The sequence below is a fragment of the Bombyx mori genome, chromosome 6 (assembly GCF_030269925.1).
Source record: "Bombyx mori chromosome 6, ASM3026992v2".
Taxonomy (NCBI): domain Eukaryota; kingdom Metazoa; phylum Arthropoda; class Insecta; order Lepidoptera; family Bombycidae; genus Bombyx; species Bombyx mori.
In genome coordinates, this window is record NC_085112.1 from 1760319 (window position 1) to 1775302 (window position 14984).

A 14984-nucleotide genomic window follows, 5' to 3' on the forward strand; every position below is an offset into this window, starting at 1 on the left:
GCGTTCCGTCGTTAACCTTGTGACCTTGAAATCAAAGATTCGATCATGTTTTTTTATTAGGAAAACGAAAAGAACCATAATATTGCAAAAAAGAAAATCGTAGTTTTAAAAAAAAATATTCTGCAGGTTAGTGGTAATAGGTAATTAACACGTTGAATGCTACGTCCATGCTACGTCGGACACCATGTGTCCACGGTTTATTTTCCCCTGGGCCCGCATATCAATCAAGAATCGTCCAAAAATCGTTGAGGTGTTTTTTTTTGCAAATATTGTCAAAGAATAACTCAAAAATAATGGACTTCTTACGGTAACAGTGACTACTCGTGAAGCTGCTTTCAGACTACGCTGTAGTATAGTGTCATATAGTATAGCAGCGTATACTTAGTCAATAATACATAGTACAGTACAGTGTGAACGTGTCCATAGCAATGTATGGAGCACGATATTGTTGTGCTATGAGCTATATACTATGTGCTATTATATTATAGCGTAGTGTGAAAGCAGCTTTATTCTTCGAGAGATGTCATATGGTGTCTCGCGGTATCTGTCGCGCCCCCCTGGACCCGACTTATTGGTGGTCACAGGGTGCCCGTCGCGGCCCACTGGGCTAAATGTGGTTTCTGGTCTGGCCTTCAACGTGTTAATAGAATACATAACTTTTTAGCTACGCTTTCGGGTTGGTTTGACTTTTCCGTTTTGAGAACACTCAACCTATACGTTTTTTCTAATTTCTCGTGGCTTTTGCTTACTGAATTTAACAAACTAAATATAGTGAACTTATTTCAAAGACACCACCAAAATAGATACCAAATTCAAACGTAAATCAACACCACGCATCGCTTAGGAGCTGTCGCTGTCATTTGTCAAACCTCCCTTACCCTAGACCAAAAAGCCACTTGAGAACATGTCTAGTGAATAGTTTCGATAAATCAACGGTGGGGTGCTAATGCTTTTGGCATTCCGTTACACAATTGTGGATTTTACTTCTTAGTGGGAAGGGCTGATGAACTCCCGCAGTTTCTCAATTGAATCTAGATATGATTTTTAAACATATTGGGGCTCACTCGGTACTTTTGAAATTGATGAGCTATGTCGTCTTGAAGGGCCATTTTCTACTGAAAGTTGGAGATCATTAAGACGATTTAAACTTTGACAAAAAGCTCGGAACTTTGTAACACAAACATTTGAACGACCATCTCCCCATACCCCTTTCTTCTCGGTGGGTCGCGTTTCCGATCCGATGGTAGATTCTGCGAAGCACTGCTGTCGCTAGGGTTAGTGTTAGCAACGTCGTCAGGTTTGAGCCCCGTGAGCTCACCTACTAGTTAAGGTTACGCTGAAATGGTCTCTCAAAACCATTAGAAAAAAAAACCTTTTAGAGCTTAAGATATTAACTGTAGCAGTTCACATATTGACTTCTCGTGATTAGCTTTAGGCCATAGTGCAACTCTCGCAAAAGTTGTTGGCGGATAATAGAAGTTTTGCGCAATTACGTCCCGTTTTGTTTGAACCATACGTACAATAAAAATTGGTTTCACAGCACTGATCGTGACATGCGTAACTTTAACACCGCTCAGACACGATAGGGGGGTAGCAAATCTAATCTACGTGCAATAAGTTGTAATCCTACCCTCCGGGGAAATAAATTGCGGCATTTTGACATTCTTTTCATTGGAGCGTACCAGGGCTTTTTGCCAAATAGGTTGGATATTACTTTCGGGGATTAACATTTGTAACCTCTGACTAAAGAATAATTTAATGTTTTTTTTTTAATTAAATTTGTTGGCCTTAAAGGTAATGAGCAAAAACCTATAAAAGCAACGCATTAACTACACATTTACATATTTTTGAGTGACTTTAAAACAAAGAATCAGAATTTAGCGTACAATGTTTTTTTATCTTTCAGAGCTATTAACCATTTGTGATACTTATAGGTTTATTGTAACACAACTTTGTGAGAGAAATTATTTCAAACCGCTGTTCCAGTTTCTTGCTGGATCTTCTCAATGAGTCGCGATTCCGATCCGGTGGTGTATTCTGCGATCCACTGCTTTTACTAGGGCTAGTATTAGGAAATTCCCTTACGTTGAGCACGTGAACTCACGTACCCATTAGGCTGCCAGCGAACGGGTAGGGAAAATTTATATTTCAAACTAACTGACCCGGCAGACTTCGTAGTGCCTCAATCGATAAATAAAAGACAAGGGGACACATCAAAGGAAAAACAAAATTGTTTGTTTTTATATAATTCCGAGCTTTTTTATATTTTCTAACCTTTTAAACCTTCCCTGGACTTCCACGAATAATTCAAGACCAAAATTAGCCAAATCGGTCCAGCCGTTCTCGAGTTTTAGCGAGACTAACGAACAGCAATTCATTTTTATATATAGAGATGAGAATGGACTTTAAGAAAGAAATGACTTGGCATATTTATAAAAAATAAAAATTGAATTAAATCGTAATTACAATAGATAAACCGCTGTATACATTGAGAACCACGACGTACGATTTCGCTACAGAAACGTGCCTATAAATAACAGAATACCATCTACATATATTCCATACCCTACGACACTGACATTGCCTGCGTTTATGGCTTTATTTATTTATTAAACTTCATGTAAAATTAACATTGGCGGACTTAATGCCTAAGGCATTCTCTACCAGTCAACCAAAGGTAGTGCAGAGTGAATAGTAGTAGGTGCAATGAAATTTATATTAAGTTACAAATAGATACACAAAAAAAGTTTTTTATTTATTTATTTTTATTGCCCTTGTAGACAGACGAGCGCACGGCCCACCTGATGGTGAGTGGTTACCGTCGCCCGTGGACTTCAGCAATGCCAGGGGCAGAGCCAAGCCGCTGCCTACCGCAAAATAAATACATACATACATATATACACACATGCATATATGACATACATACACATACATACATACTACATATTAAGAACGGGATTAATCCGACAATAGTACCTTACCACGAACAAGAGCCGAGAGCTGTTCCGAGATAAATAAGCGCAGTAATTCCCGGGAACAGTATCGCGATCGATACGACACGTGGCCCGCAGCCCACGTGAACAATTGCAGCAGTCGTGCGGCTTCTAGATTTCGCTTAGCCTGTATGTTTATGTATAGACTTTGTTTGTAACCGACTTTTTGCCTTTTATATTGTCACGTGTCGTATTTATTTTTCCTAGTGGTCGCCCGGTAGTCGTTTGTACATTATTAGGGTTCTGTTGTCAACTACTATTTATTATACTTCTATAATCTACTTCTACTTCTATAATAATTTTACTGGTGGTAGGACCTCTTGTTAGTCCGCACGGGTATGTACCACCACCCTGCCTATTTCTGCCGTGAAGCAGTAATGCGTTTCGGTTCGAAGGGTGGGCCAGCCGTTGTAACTATACTGAGACTTTAGAACTTGTATCTCAAGGTGGGTGGCGCATTTACGTTGTAAATGTCTATAGGCTCCAGTAACCACTCAACACCAGGTGGGCTGTGAGCTCGTCCACACACCTAAGCAATAAAATTAAAAAACTATGTATAATTCAGTTTTGTTTTTTAAATGTTACTGTATCCTTTCAATGGAAGTTTTCTCGTTGATCATTTCTGTTTATTTATAGGTTTTTTAACACTTTACGATCATCTTACGTCGATCTCTGTGTTACTAATAAATGTACATCAGCTATAGATATCGGCTACAGGGCACAGGATCACGTGGCAGTGAATGTTGGTTATCAATTTTTGTTTACAGTTGAGAAAGGCAATTAAAATGCACGCTACGATTTACGATATTATATTACTTTTGACGAGTAAATTGTATGTAATGCTTAAATACATGTATGCTACTGTGTTTGTTGAGTCTGTGCTTATGTATAGAGCGTGTGTGATATTATGTAGGGTGTTAATTATTAACAAGACCCGACAGTTTGCAACCTGTTTATTGGGCGACGACTCGACACAGACTGATCTAAACTAAGCCCGCTACAATGTTCATAATTTTTTTTCCTGCCTAAGCTGAGAGCCTTGAGGGGTTATATCAGCGTAACCTTAACTAGTAGGTGAGCTCACAGGGCTCAAACCTGACGACGTTGCTAACACGAACCCTAGCAAGAGCCGTGCTTCGCAGAATCTACCACCGGATCGGAAACGCGACCCACTGAGAAGATCCGGCGAGAAACTCAGTGGGCTGTGTCTGAGGGTTAATTTACTCATCGAGCCCTTCGTCGCAAGCGACGGGTTCGGCGAGAATCCGACCGGGCTACAGTATTCATACAGCTTTTCCGATGTATATGTGAGGCCGTCAGTGCAAAGGTGGCCTAAGCATAATAGTTAATATGGAGACATGAGATTTCATTTTAATTTTACACTGCAAAAACAATACCCGCAAAAATAATGTTTACAAAGGCATCTGTTATCTATGGGTGAAACTAAGGATAAGCCAATTTAGCATCAAAACTTCTTATGTTTTGAATAAATTGGAGTATATAAATCCGAATATGAAAAATTGTGGGCTAGGCTAGGCCACTTTTGCGCTGACCGCCTCATATAACACTCAATGAGAAAACTGATGAATATCAAAAGACATTAAGCGCTGGAAACTTCGAAAACATTTCATTTAGAAATATGTAGTTCAGTTTTATATTCCTAAATAATCCGTAGTCACAGGAGGACTTGACAAATAATATTATCTCATATTTATTTGCCCTAATGATAGATTAGTTAAAATCAGATGATACGTGTAAGCGAACTCAACCACTCTGTGTTACTATTGCACCTTGTCATCTTCTAAGAGCAATCTTTTCATGTTTTCCAGTTAAAGCCTTCGTCAAACAGAACGCGTACTTCGCGCCGCGTACTTAACGTCGCGCTCTTCAAATTGACTAGATGAGTCTAACGCTCCTTGACGCAACGCATTCGCCAAATCATAGTGCCTTTCGATAGCAGTGAAAATTTAAAAGTATTAAGAAATCGAGTGATTCAGATGTGGCATTGTATAAGCATGGGTATTTTCTAATTATTTATATAATTTTTTCGGGCATTATCTAGTATTTTAATACACATTCACTCGGACGCTAAAATAAAATTTGTAAAAAATTACAACGCCTGACGTCAAAGCGTCCTAACGCCGCGACAGAGCGCTGCGTACTTATAGCGCTGGGGCTCTGTTTGACGGTATGTTACCATAGTAGTACAACACATCTCGGCGTCATAGCGCGGCGTCAGGTTAGCGCTCTGACGCGCGCTAATTACACGTTCTGTTTGACGAAGCCTTAAAGTATCAATAAAATATTACGTGTATGCCACCGGATTTCGATACGATTTGTCAAGACTTTGAAATATTTAACACACAAGGCTAATAAATTTAAACGCAATTACTAGGCGGTCTAGAGTATAATGTACATTGGAGTATTGTTTGTGCATAACGCAATTTTCATGGCTTCCGTTCTCGTTAACTTTAGCTATTGTAGTTGCATGATCCGTTCGTCGCTTCCTTCAGCGAAACGTGTACAGAATTTATCGAAACTAGAGGTTCCGCAGTAGTCGAAATTCGACTATAATTAATTGGGATTGTAAGTTTGTACACTATTATGTGTGTATTTTATACTTCGATAATCACAAATTTTGCCAAAACTGCACTATAAAAATATTAACAAAGACAAACAATATTTAATCTATTCTCAATTTGACAACAGACGTCAAGAACAAAAGTTTGACAATAAATAGTATGCATGCGTGTGTGCGTCAAATACATATTATGTAGTGTGTGTAATGTTTTCTTTATTGATTTAATGTATCTTTTATGCATTATTTAAAAAAAATATTATCATTGTGCACTTCTTCTCTATATTCTCTATAAGTGTGGAAAATTTCATACCCCTCCGTCCGCGCAATTTTCGTAAAAAGGGATACAAAGTTTTTGCTTCACGTATTAATATATTATAGATATCGATGCAACATTATTATTTGTATCTTCTTGTACTAGGTCTCATATCGGAGATTGGCATCCGTTTTGTCAGACTTTGGATACTGCAGTATGTAAAAGATATTTTTTTGTATCTCTTGCGCAAATTGAGTATATTTTGAGCAAGGATATACGAAGTCTAATGGCACTACTGTGTTGCCCTTTATCTTTGAGTATTATTAATTTTGATAGTATATTTAATTTGGATAATTTTAAACATTCCATAAACAGCTTAATGTCTTGGTTTTTATTTATTGCTTAGATGGGTGAACGAGCTCACAGCTCACCTGGTGTTAAGTGGTTACCGAAGCCCATAGACATCTACAACATAAATGCCGCCACCCACCTTAGTGATCTTAATTCTAAGGTCTCAGTATAGTTACAACGGCTGTCCCGCCCTTCAAACCGAAACGCATCACTGCTTCACGGCCAGTTTTTAAGTGCTGTACTGAAGCAATGCTACAGAGTGTCTCTTTAAATAAAATCATTGAGACGTCTTGACAGCTTTAAATGGTTTTTTTTACTGACTACCCATTTTCGCACCGCACACATACATGCTTTCGTTTGTCTATCAACCACTCCACAGACACAGCCCACTGAGTTTCTCGCCGGATCTTCTCAGTGGGTCGCGTTTCCGATCCGCTGGTAGAGACTGCGAAGCACTGCTCTTGCTAGGGTCAGTGTTAACATCAGTCCAGTTTGAGCCCCTGAGCTCACCTACTAGCTAAGGTTACGCTGAAATAGCCTCTGAAGGCTATCAGCTCAGGTAGGATTAAAAAAAAAATATCAACCACCAAAAAGACGTTTTTTTCTACGTATGAAGATGAGACAACAATTTATCTATGGTTAGTTAAATATTTTCTCTGTCGTATGCAAACTCAATAATCGGAAACTCACGGAGAGTTTTTGACTGATATCCGTGAAGGCGCTGTGTGTGTTGCTGACAATCCCGTATGATGGATATGATCGTGTGCCAAAAATATCTTAATGTGACTAATTTTGCAATAATTATGACAGCGAATTTCAAAGTGGCCTAGAATCCTGAATTGATTTACTATATTCCATCGGATGTCCAATAGTGTTTACCCATACGATACCCTTTGAATGTAATGCATCTTTCAACAAGTGGAAGATGTAGAAAAATCGATAACCGAACTCGAACATTCGGCGCATTCGGATAAGATAGCTGTGGAACCCGATCGCCTTTGTTTCGATAACATTGAACAGCACCTTTAGGGCTTGTATAAGATACTACCAATTCTCTTTTACTTTAGCTATTACGGTTAGAGTATTATGAAAGAAACATTTCATTAAGGTAGCCTTTTCACTAAACTCCATGATCTGAGATGATGCTTATAAGCCCAAGCCAATAGTTATGAGTCTTCTTTGTCTCCACCTTATCCCACTTATCCCACTAAGTGGGGTCGGCACAGCGAATTTTTCTATTCCATTCTCCTCTATCAGCCGTCATCTCAACACTCACTCCTCTCTCTCTCATATCGTTATTCACACACTCCATCCATGTATTCTTCGGTTGACCTCTTCCCCCACTACCTTGCACTACCATTTCCATACATCTCCTCTCTACGCATCACATTTCCATTACACGCTAACCGAAGCAAATAGTTCTGAGTGATTGGACAAAATGATTCGCCGATTTAAACAAATCAATTATGATGATATAGTGAAACCTTTCTGAACAAAATCCGAAATGGTAATTGTGATAGTTTGTTTTTATTAATCTCATCCCCCTATGGAATGTAGAAAAGTATGAGATATATTAGCTCCATATTAGAATTTTAATGCCCTAAAAGTATTATTAACAGATTTAAATACTATTCGTGAGAATATGTACTGGACGATTTGTCTGCCTTAGGTCACTGAAGCATCTTCTGGTCTGCCGAAAAGGGAATAAAAAAAAATCGATTATTTTTATTCCTAACTCCTCCCAGACTATAATGTACTGTACGTAATATTTAACTTAATCTGAAAAATAAGTTAAGTTTAAAAAAATTATCTAGTTACGAATTCAGCTGAAAAGGTATGTCTCGGATAATGCCGTAGCCATTTTATTCGGTTCGCATGCCGTTGGATTGCCATTTCTGTCTGACGCAGTCGTTGTACCGTAATTATAGTTTTAAAGGTAAGAAGACCATAATATATTTCTAAGCTAAGAGGTCGACAAACAGTTACGTAACAAACCATTGCCAATTATTAGTTCAAGAAGCGCACAGTCGATTTATAGACGCGCACACCGGAATCGAAAATGAACGCTAGTCTAAATACAATATATTGGTTTTGTTTCGCATATCACGTTACGCTGACATCATCCGTATTGTCTTCGTTGAATATTTTAACATTTTCACTCAATAAAGCGAATGTTGATGTCTGTATTACCGGTAAACGTTGTTGGCTTAGTGAAAGCGACCGGTAAGAGAACTGCTAGGGAAACAACGCCCTCATAATGCTATCACCCCCCATTCGACATTACTACGACCGCGCCTCGTCCCTAGTTTATCCTTAAAAATATCACTATCAACAAACTCGCCCATCGATTAATTGCGTAAGGTTGAAATTTCCGTGAAATAAAATAGCGATACGTCCTTTGGAAATTTGGGACGGCTTGTTTATCGAACAATTTTGCTTTAGTCGAAATTAAACCTTACGCTGTAGGGAATAACATTGCAAATTTTAGATCTGTACCGGCCGCGTAGTCGTCCTCCCCTAGGGTTGGTACGGTCGATCCTTCCAGTCGCCTCGTCGGCGTGGACCGGCGCGTTCCTGCACAAGAAATCACGAAACAGAGTCCTTTATAAAATCCACATTTTCCTTCTCAGTGAAAGGAAAGATGTCGGAGAACTGAAAACAAATATATTTCGCGTTTTTAACACCTGTGGTTAATCTCGTTGAATCAGTGGTTTTAAGTGGAGAGTGAAGTGTAATTGATGTTTCGTATTGTAGCTAAAATCTGAGCTTAGTTTAAAGGCTTAGTAAGTTCGGTATTAATTTGATTTAAGGAGCATAAGACAGAGGTATCTTACGGAAATTTTGATGTATTGAGTAGCGTTGTGTGCGCTTGTAGTTAGGTAAGCAATGTGACGATGCTTATATGTCTTTGTCGTGATAACTAGCTTCTTGGCTATTGTGAGTATAACTTAAAAGAATTCACCTAAAATTCGATATCGGAAACATAATTTACATAATAAAATAATGATAATAAATTTTAACGAAATAAAATACGAATGAATTATGAAAACTGAATTTTATGAATGGTTCCACAATTCGGTGTCGATAAGTCACGCTGGCGTAACATAATATTACTGTAACAAATGTGTTTGCCGAATGATATCACCCATTCGGTGCATACGTTGAGCGAAGAAGAAACGGAAATGCCGAAAATAACCAAAATTATTAATCGTTTTACTTGATTTATGAACTATAGAGTTAATTTTAACAGGAAAAATCCCATGACAGCAAAAATTGTTTGTCACAAAAGATGGCTTTCGAAAATTACCCAAAAATTAACGGAATTTCTTGTTTAAAATTGCTAATGTTATAAAATACAAATTTATTGCTGATATGAAAATATGTTGCGAAGGCAATAAGCAAGGGCTCTGGCGTGGAATATCGATACGGAAATGTATACAAGCGCAATGCGCAAGTCTGCACGGTGGCGCCTACAGCTTGGATGCGGGCCAAAACATCAGCTGATTATTTCTACAATTAAATTCATTAATCACAATATATCCAAACTAGTAACAATCGTTTAACTAATTTGGACAATATCAAGTATTCAGTTAGCTTTTAGTCATTTAATACGAAAAGTGCTTACGAGGACTTTTGATTGGTGAATTTTCAAGATGATCGATTGGCGATGCAGTACTGTTACAAGAATCCGATATTCCATGCAATCGTGCAAAAGAGCAATCGTTTCGAATAGATTTCTCTTCTTTTTTTTATTGCTTAGATGGGTGGCCGAGCTCACAGGCCCACCTGATGTTAAGTGGGTCTACAACGTAAACGCGCCACCCACCTTGAGATATGAGTTCTAAGGTATCAGTATAGTTACAACAACTGCCCCACTCTTCAAACCGAAACGCACGGTAGAAATAGGCAGGGTGGTGGTACCTACCCGTGCGGACTCACAAGAGGTCCTACCACCGGTAATACGATACACAATAATTCGATATTCCATGCATACAGCGCAATCGTTTTGAAACAATTGCTCTTCTGATAAAAAAAGACGGTGGTGAGATTTGGAAGTTGAAGAACAGTCTGATTAGTGTACCAACCGTCCCAACTGAGATACAAAATCAACCATTCATACTTTTCTGAGGATAGATATTTCAAATAAGAGTAAAACTAGATGCTAGACAGCCAACTTTACTATCATGTCATCCTTTGATAACGTTAAAAACTCATTGTCTTGTATATCCATATATTTTGAGTCGCAAAACAATAATATTTGCGTCATAGGAATAATGTTCCAAGTTTTACAGCACGAATCGAATTACTGATGAAAATAATATAAATAATTACCTATTACTGGTGAAAAAACTATAATTACATGTAAAAAAAAACTATAATAAACTATACAAAACAATTAATCGACTTCGGCGTTAATTTAACAATTAATGTACGATTAAACTAATAAAAAAGTACAATAATATAAGATCGGAAGGCGCTGGGCTCTGCGATTTCACGCATTTGTGAATCAGTATTACTGGTGGCCCGAAGGCCTTTCCGGCTTCACCTGTCTGAGCCAGCGAGGGTGGAATTGTGGATATCTGACCGACCCAGTTAACTTAGTCCTTATATCATTCCGTAGGATAACCCATTCTAACCGGCGCCATCTAGGCGGGCTCCGGATAGCCTGCCGGCCGAGAGGGCTGGTGGTCGTGGCGCCGACGACCGCCGGTCCGACGTCCCGAGGGGGAGGGTGATGGGAGGGATGTGCTCCGCACTAAACGCTTCACTTTCCCCCCTTTGCCTTTTCATGGTCATGCGAGGTTGTTGAGCGACAGGAGGTTTTAGTCAGTTCGACTCCGACATGCCCCGCCCTTCATCCCCAGGGGAGGGCGGAAGTCCGGCGATTTCCTCCTGACCAAAAAAAAGCCCTTATATCAGCCTGCTGATTTTCTCACTGGATTCACTTCACACTTCACACTTCTCAATGGATTGCGATTCCGATCCAATGGTAGATTCTGCGAAGCACTGCCCTTGCTAGGGCTAGTGTTCTAGTGTTAGCAAATTCTCTCAAGTCGAGCCCGTGAGCTCACCTACCCATCCGGGCGCAGCAAGAATAGGCCTTTAGGCTACCAGCGAATAGGTAGAGAAAAAAAACAACTTTTGTAAATTGGGCTATCATGCAAATAATAATATTTTGAGCCCAACCGAAAAAAATATGCTTCTCTTTTAATTGAGTACCTACCTAATAATTGTCTATGGTTTGAAAAGATTCGAGTCGCTATATTTATAAATTGTTAATCTTCTGCTTAGCTTTGAACGGCTTGTCGATGTGTAGTCAATACCAGTGTGAGTATACAGAGCGTGGCTTCGTCAACCTCATTACGCGATCGACTGACACTCGCCATCTCATATGTCTTACTCGTATTATGTTGTGAAATAATTTAGCGGAGACTAAAGGAATTTATTGGTGTGAGTTGGATTTTTTTTATTATACACTCTACGATCAGTTGTTGACTAGTATATCTGCAAGGAGACAGGCTGCTTGGCTTTTACCCTAGCGCTCTGAGGAATTTTTTGAAATGATTCCATCATCTCGTTTTTACTATCACACTGCCAGCCACCGGAGTAGAGTTCATCCATACTACCTGGAGCCGCTGCGTTCATCCACAGTGCATTTCCAGAGATCTTTTTTGCCACGTACCATACGGCTTTGGAATGAGCTCCCCTCCACGGTGTTTCCCGAAAGCGCTATGACTTGTCCTTCTTCAAACGAGGCTTGCGGAGTGTACTTAACTGTAGGCAGCGGCTTAGCTCTGGCATTGCTGAAGTCCACGGGCGACGGTAACAACTCACCATCAGGTTACCTCACTCACCTAACCTATTGACCTACTGACACCCATGAGCAATGATGATCATTCCTCTTTATATAATCCGTACCTACTCACACAGGCAGTAAAGTCAAAGTCTAATGAAGACTTCGATTAGTTATTTGATAGGAAATTAATGATAACATTTAAAAAGTAGATAGTAATCATTTCAATTTAAAAGCGAACCATTAACAAAATACGTTGAATATTCGAGGAATGGTTCGCTTTCGTTTTCATCGTCCCCTGAAAGAATCCTTTTGTGGTTCAATAAAAACCAAAAACAAGTTTCTCTGCTGAAATATTTTTCTAATTCCGTCGCGGACGCCGCGCCATTTTGAACTCCAAGCTTCATGCTATAAGTGGATTTAGTTGAATTCTGCATCGGTGGAGAATTTTCTGAATATATATAGATTACATTAAATTCGAATCTAATGTTGATCAATCCGTATACGAATATCAGTTATATTTAAAATGGTTTTCAAATGAAGACGAAATATTTTCTTATTTTTATTTGCAAATACCCTCCACGGTGAACATTGGCACATTATCTCTTTTGATGGCCTAGCCCAGTTTCTCGCCGGATTTTCTCAGTGCATTATTGCACAGTGATTCTGCAAAGCACTGCTTTTTTTTTTTCCTACCTAAACTGGTAGCCTTGAGAGGCTATTCCAGCGTAACCTTAACTAGTAGGTGAGCTCACGGGCCTCAAACTGACGACGTTGCTAACACGAACCCTAGCAGGAGTCGTGCTTCGCAGAATCTACCACCGGATCGGAAACGCGACCCACTGAGAAGATTCGGCGAGAAAGTCAGTGGGCTGTGTCTGAGAGTTAATTTACTCGTCGAGCCCTTCGTCGCAAGCGAGGGGTTCGACGAGAACGGTGACCGGTAGCACTGCTCTTGCTAGGTCTAGTGTTAGCAAATTCTCTCAGGTTGCGCCCGTGAGCTCACCTACCCGTCCGGGGGTAGCTGGAATAGCCTCTAAGGCTACCAGCGAATAGGTACAGGAAAAAAAACATGGCATCCACATCATGAACCATTATCTCTTCATAACCGCTTCACTAGAAAGTCACTGAATATTATGTCAGTTTTAACGGAAAACTACAATCCACAAAACAATCACTAGGTATTCATATATAAATAAAATAATAATAAATAAATATTCACTTACAATCACGCCACGTTAACTGGTCCCGTGATAAGTTCGTAAAGAACTTGTGTTACAGGTACTAGATAACGGAAATAAATGTAAGATTTTTATTATACACATACATACAAATATCTCCCCTTGGCGGGATTCGAACCCGCGACCCCCTTGTGTAGTGACCATGTCACTTACCAGTCCACCAGACGGCCGTATAAATTCATATAGTACACGTCAATCGCTTCAGCTAGTTAGATATATATTATATATATAATAATATGTAGAAGCTTTCGGATACCGACCGACTTTTATTTTATTTGTAACTAATACTCGTAGATATGACTTTAATAACACTAATATTTTTTATCTATTTGTTTAGAAGAGATCTGGGTCCTTCAGTTATGATGTCAGGGTTTTTTTATTGTCCTTGTAGGCAGCCGAGCATACGGTCCACCTGATGGTGATTGGTTACCGTCGCGGATGGACTTCAGCAATACCAAGGGCAGAGCCAAGCCGCTGCCTACCTATAGGAAATTGAATTTGTTTACATTTCACATGGATTCACGCCCCACCTGAAGCTACTATTAACACTTTGACATCTTATCTCATCTTTATGCGTTTGGTATCCACTGCTGGGCATAGGCCTCAGCTTCTTAATGCCATCATGTTCGATCGCCCGCCATTCTCAGCCGCGTATGATATCTCACCGCCTTGTGACCGGTAAAATAGAGGCAAAAAGGCCTAGGGGTAGAGGTCCCAAACGATGGTCGGACCAAATAGCGGAGGAACTGGGGATACCTATCAGCGACGCACTCCACCGGGCTGCAGGGCGGGATCGATGGAGACAGTTGGTTGACGAAATCGGACGGAGTCACGATCCTCACCAGTGAGGAACCGATCGAAGAGAGAGAGAGAGAGATGATAAAACTAACTATGCTGACTAAAATCCACCATAGTATAATACAACACAAAGATTCAGGTAGCATGTCATTATTAAAAATTACAATGTCACTATAACGAGACAATAATGGGGCGAAGTTAATGAATATTCAGTGTAACAAAACGTCGCGATAACGTTATTTCGTGTTGCAAATTTCAAACGCTCGGCTAGGATCATTCCATTTTCTACCTTTTTTTATTTCCTACCTATAGTGGTAGCCTTGTGAGGCTATATTATCAACGTTACACTAGCGTGTTGGTGAGCTCTCGGGGCTCAAACCGGAGTTGTTGCTAACACTGGCCCTAGCAAGAGCAGTGCTTCGCCGATGCTACCACCGGATGGGAATAGCGACCCACTAAGAAGATTCGGCGAGAAATTCAGTGGGCTGTGTCTGTGGGTTTCTACTAGCGACCCGCTCCCGCTCTGCTTCGGGAACATTTAATTTATTATTGATTATGAAATTAAGATGGCGGTTTGTTTTCCTACTTATTTAACACTTTTCGTTATTTTCTGGGTAATTCACACTATATTTTTAAAGTATACCCTATATGTTATTCTCAGATGTGTCAGTTATATTATTGTAAAGTTTCATCAAAATCCATCCAGTACTTTTTGTGTGAAAGAGTGACAAATATACATCCATACATTCTTATAAACTTTCGCGTTTATAATATTAGTAGGATTCAGAACCCACGAGCCGTCAAACTGTCATCCTCACTTCTACAGCTGCCTTAAGTTTTAACGTTAAACAGATGCGATGGTAAATGAACTCACTTTATATGTATCTTTGAAAGTAAACGTACAAAAAACTATGTTTATTTCGATGTTATGTTTGAATTGCACGCCCGCGCCCGCCGACTTTCAGTATTAGTG